Source organism: Drosophila bipectinata, chromosome XL, assembly GCF_030179905.1.
Source record: "Drosophila bipectinata strain 14024-0381.07 chromosome XL, DbipHiC1v2, whole genome shotgun sequence".
NCBI lineage: Eukaryota > Metazoa > Arthropoda > Insecta > Diptera > Drosophilidae > Drosophila > Drosophila bipectinata.
In genome coordinates this window covers 2,929,956-2,936,327 of record NC_091734.1, presented here as the reverse complement: position 1 = coordinate 2,936,327, position 6,372 = coordinate 2,929,956, and positions in this window count along the sequence as shown.

Below are 6,372 nucleotides of genomic sequence, written 5' to 3'. Positions count from 1 at the left end.
TGACCAATACTCATCCGATTCTAAAACGGGATACCTTTAACGAATTGTGGATTAATTCTCTTTAAATCTGCTTCCAAATCTTGAAACAAAATTTTGGATCCCATTTTTTTCAAATTTTTCTGATGGACACCCTAAAGAAATGGGGAAAATCATAAGATACCAAAATATGGCCCTTGCGATGGCTATATCTTGGCCAATATTGATCCGATTCAAAAACGGGATACCTTTAACGAATTGTGGATTAATTCTCTTTAAATCTGCATCAAAATCTTGAAACAAAATTTTGGATCCCATTTTTTCAAATTTTTCTGATGGACACCCTAAAGAAATGGGGAAAATCATAAGATACCAAAATATGGCCCTTGCGATGGCTATATCTTGGCCAATACTCATCCGATTCTAAAAAGGCATACCTTTAACGAATTGTGGATTAATTCTCTTTAAATCTGCATCAAAATCTTGAAACAAAATTTTGGATCCCATTTTTTCAAATTTTTCTGATGGACACCCTAAAGAAATGGGGAAAATCATAAGATACCAAAATATGGCCCTTGCGATGGCTATATCTTGACCAATACTCATCCGATTCTAAAGCGGCATACTTTTAACGAATTGTGAATTAATTCTCGTTAAATCTGCATCAAAACATTGAAACAAAATATTCGATCCCATTTTTTCAAATTTTTCTGATGGACACCCTAAAGAAATGGGGAAAATCATAAGATACCAAAATATGGCCCTTGCGAAGGCTATATCTTGACCAATACTCATCCGATTCTAAAACGGGATACCTTTAACGAATTGTGGATTAATTCTCTTTAAATCTGCTTCCAAATCTTGAAACAAAATTTTGGATCCCATTTTTTTCAAATTTTTCTGATGGACACCCTAAAGAAATGGGGAAAATCATAAGATACCAAAATATGGCCCTTGCGAAGGCTATATCTTGACCAATACTCATCCGATTCTAAAACGGGATACCTTTAACGAATTGTGGATTAATTCTCTTTAAATCTGCATCAAAATCTTGAAACAAAATTTTGGATCCCATTTTTTCAAATTTTTCTGATGGACACCCTAAAGAAATGGGGAAAATCATAAGATACCAAAATATGGCCCTTGCGATGGCTATATCTTGGCCAATACTCATCCGATTCTAAAAAGGCATACCTTTAACGAATTGTGGATTAATTCTCGTTAAATCTGCATCAAAACATTGAAACAAAATATTCGATCCCATTTTTTCAAATTTTTCTGATGGACACCCTAAAGAAATGGGGAAAATCATAAGATACCAAAATATGGCCCTTGCGATGGCTATATCTTGGCCAATACTCATCCGATTCTAAAGCGGCATACTTTTAACGAATTGTGAATTAATTCTCGTTAAATCTGCATCAAAACATTGAAACAAAATATTCGATCCCATTTTTTCAAATTTTTCTGATGGACACCCTAAAGAAATGGGGAAAATCATAAGATACCAAAATATGGCCCTTGCGATGGCTATATCTTGGCCAATACTCATCCGATTCTAAAAAGGCATACCTTTAACGAATTGTGGATTAATTCTCTTTAAATCTGCATCAAAATCTTGAAACAAAATTTTGGATCCCATTTTTTCAAATTTTTCTGATGGACACCCTAAAGAAATGGGGAAAATCATAAGATACCAAAATATGGCCCTTGCGATGGCTATATCTTGACCAATACTCATCCGATTCTAAAGCGGCATACTTTTAACGAATTGTGAATTAATTCTCGTTAAATCTGCATCAAAACATTGAAACAAAATATTCGATCCCATTTTTTCAAATTTTTCTGATGGACACCCTAAAGAAATGGGGAAAATCATAAGATACCAAAATATGGCCCTTGCGAAGGCTATATCTTGACCAATACTCATCCGATTCTAAAACGGGATACCTTTAACGAATTGTGGATTAATTCTCTTTAAATCTGCTTCCAAATCTTGAAACAAAATTTTGGATCCCATTTTTTTCAAATTTTTCTGATGGACACCCTAAAGAAATGGGGAAAATCATAAGATACCAAAATATGGCCCTTGCGAAGGCTATATCTTGACCAATACTCATCCGATTCTAAAACGGGATACCTTTAACGAATTGTGGATTAATTCTCTTTAAATCTGCATCAAAATCTTGAAACAAAATTTTGGATCCCATTTTTTCAAATTTTTCTGATGGACACCCTAAAGAAATGGGGAAAATCATAAGATACCAAAATATGGCCCTTGCGATGGCTATATCTTGGCCAATACTCATCCGATTCTAAAAAGGCATACCTTTAACGAATTGTGGATTAATTCTCTTTAAATCTGCATCAAAATCTTGAAACAAAATTTTGGATCCCATTTTTTCAAATTTTTCTGATGGACACCCTAAAGAAATGGGGAAAATCATAAGATACCAAAATATGGCCCTTGCGATGGCTATATCTTGACCAATACTCATCCGATTCTAAAACGGGATACCTTTAACGAATTGTGGATTAATTCTCTTTAAATCTGCATCAAAATCTTGAAACAAAATTTTGGATCCCATTTTTTCAAATTTTTCTGATGGACACCCTTAAGAAATGGGAAAGTCAAGACATATGAAAACTAGACTAGCTTGGCGAAGGCTTGGTTTATCTTGGGTAAATCTGAAAAAACCATACTCTTTTTTTTATAAATATTGGTATTGAAATACCCAAGACCGCCTTAAAAAGATTCCCTTATTCATAGTGTTGAAACTCCTTTTGTTATGGGCTCGTCATTGATTTCGGGCTTCAATTTTTTGGCCACTTGTCCACGCAGGCTCTACCTTATATGTATAGGATGTAAAATATATGTATTTATATTTTATATATATATTTTTGTATATATGTAGTGAAGCAGATGTATAATTTAGCAAAAAAAAAAAGAAAAATACAAATAAGAAAGAATTTGATTACGTATACGCAACGTGGAACTTCTTTAACTTCAAGAGAGTGTGTATGTGTGTGTGTGTTTTAGCCTGGTCATTACGCACGTAGCATTTGTATGAATGGAAAACAGGTCCTGTCCCACCTCCTCCTTATCCAAAAAAAAAAAAAAATAAACCCACCCACTTTATTTTTCTTGCCGCATCGCTGAGCACATAAAAATAAATCAAGTTTTTCTTCATTTCCTTTGCCATTTTGACTTCTTTTTTTTAATGTGGTGTGTATGGGTGTGTGTGTGTGTATATAATTTCCACAATATGCCATTTTTTATGTGTTTTGTGTTGTTGTGCCTGAAGATTTTAAGGAAAAGGTGGAAAAGCTAACGATGCCGCTGACCGCGTGTGTCTTTAACGCGTTTTTTATGCAAAACTAAATGAAGTCAGAAGCACAGGTAATACAAGCCAACAGGTAACACAGGAATTACAGGTATAAAAATATAAACAACAGTACTTCGAAATGGCCTAAATTAGGCTTAAATAAAATAAAGGAAATTGTTGAAAGCAACAGGCTTTTAAAACAAATATATGTGGATTTTGAAATTATGAGACAAATTTGTTAAGGATTTGACCTAAAAACCATTAATAATTTTATCAGACCCACTATTTTTAAAAAAACCAGTGACTTTTATAATTTACGACAATAATCCAATAAAAGCAACAATCAACCGGCAACGGGCCACAAAATGGAAAATAAATTTTCACAAAAAAAAACTGCTAATGTTGCAATATTTTGTATCAACATTCAGTATCTATAAACATCTCAAAAGGTGGATAAACAAAAAATGTAATTAAAACAAATAATAAGGTATTATAGAGCTTAAATAAATTGAAAATGAAAAGTTGGCCAACAACTCTGATAATTCAATTGAAAATCATTATCCATTGTCCACCATTTTTTTTTGGTATTTTAAACATGTTGGAAAATAAAATATATGTATTTAAGTAGACACACATACATACATATATTCCATTCAGTGTCAGTGATAATTTTCAGCATTTTCCACACGTCAACGGTACGTGTTGATGATGTTAAACAATTTTCCATTTTCATTGCATTCGCTCCAGGGATACGCTTCACAGTTATCCAGTCCCCTGCCAGCAAGGACTACGTATACAGAATTGAGAAATGGAAAAATGAAAAACGTGGCAAAGTCAGAGCGTTATAATAATAATAATAATAATGCCATTGCCAGAATTTATACACGATTGCACGCACAACGTTTATATTTCATTTCCTGTTGCATGCAACAGGATTCTGTTACAGGTGTGGGAAAAAGGGAGGGCTAGGGAGTGATGGTGCATCTAATCGGTTTATGCCACAAGACTCCAGGCCATAAGGCTCCATTTCAAAATGAGTGTAAAGCTATTGAGAGTATATTTCAGAAGGGTTTTGTGAAAAATATCAATGAAAATAAACTTTAAATATATTTATAAAATCTTAAAATTATATTTAGCTTAAATCTTAATTTTAAATTCAAAGTAATAATACTTTATGTTATTTAAAGACTGTTTATACTAGAGCCTTAGTTTCTTTTTGCATTATCCTTTTCCATCTTAATCATCAACCAGCTCCTAATTATAGTTACCTTGTGTGCTAAGCAAAAATAAGTCGATTAAGCCATCGATTTGGAACTATCATCGGTTATTACTTTATTGTTCTATATTTATGAGCGACTGTGGCTACAGTGTCCTTCGAAGGATATACATATACACATACTCTCGCACACTTACACCGTGCAGCTATGTCCTTGCTCCTTGCTGGTATGAAAGTACACTAACCACCCAGCCACACCCATCTCCACCGCACTTGCCCCACTCGCCTCTTCAGAATCGGCCCACATTATTTTCATATTAGTTTTTCGAAAAGCGCATTATATGGACTCGTTCCATCCTGTTTGTGGCTAGTATCCTTGCAGCATGCGCCTGGTTTTTGGCATGTGTAATGGCTCGCATTATTATCCTCATTTCGGCATCCTGATGTCCTGTGTGGTCACAGGCCCCCCCAGCCCCTTCGCCCATTCCCCCGAAAATGAAAATATGCAAATATGCAGACAGTAGCAGCAGCATTGCCACTGATACTGGATACTGACTCAGTTTGCTCCATGAAACTGAAATGGAAAATTCCCCAAAAAAAAGAGAGACATTTTCCGAGGTCGTTTCGGTAAAGGACCAAAAAGGACAAGTACCAAGTATCAAGGACTCGCCAGGTCTCTAATCAAATGAGTAGCAAGTGGGGCACAAACTCAACCCATATTTTGGATTTAATTTTTATAGTTTTCGATTTATAATTTTTAAATTAAATACCTACAAGTATCCTTAAATAAACTCCATGACTTCCCCACCAAAACAAAAGGATATTCAACAAAATATGTCCTTTGCTTCGTTGGCCGTAAAATTAACCCTTGTTTCGAGCAAAGTTTACAAGGATAGAATGCTGAAAGACGTGTCATCACGGACTGGGCTATCCAAAATACTCCCCAAAAAACAAAACAAAACACACTCCATTAGACACACTCACCAATCCCCAGAATGGTTGTTGCCTAGTATCCTAGAAGCAGGACCTAAAGGAATTTCTGTATATAGTCTCTGTGTATATTGGACCAAATCAAGCGTAAACTGTCCGATAAAACGATAAACAAAACAATTAATTGCATTGTGACAGTGTGTCCTGGCGATCCTGTCTACCGACGTTGGCCTATGTCCTCTTTTGGTCCACTCCTTTGGTCCTGTTGGGTCCTTTTTTAATGACTATTTTACACACACGACTTGTCTTTCAGCGTACAATTTATTATGATTGGGGGATTCCTTTCGGTCTGAGGTTTGGGTCACTGACTCGTCGTCGTCCTCATGGGAGGAACCGGAGCAGGAGGAGATGCAAACGAAACAGTTGAGAGTCCTTCTGGCCATGTTTCTTCTTCTGGCCTTTCTTGTTGGAAAAGGCCACCAAAAAAAAAAAAAGGAAAACTGTTTCGAAAGTATGCCATAAATAAGCCCAGAGAGTAAAGTGCATGAAATACTTGTGCCCGGGAATCGTTTTTCCGACATATATTTACCATAAACATAAAGGACATTGAACAGGAGTGGTGGATGGTGGGGAGGATAATATTTAATAAAAGTTCCATGAAAAATATCTTCAAGTAAGTGCCAGAAAAACAAAAATGTAAAAATACCAAAAAAAAAAACGACTTCTTTAAAACAATTTTTGTTGCCAAGACAAGAAAATGCATTTCGAAAAGCAATTAAAAGTTATTTTGATTACAAAAAAAATATAGGAATACTTTATAAGATTAAATAAAAGTTATAAAGTTAAAAGAATTAAATTTTAATTAAAAGTAAACAACAAATAATTGGCTTTTATTCATCAAAGAAGACTCTAGTTTTTTTGGCT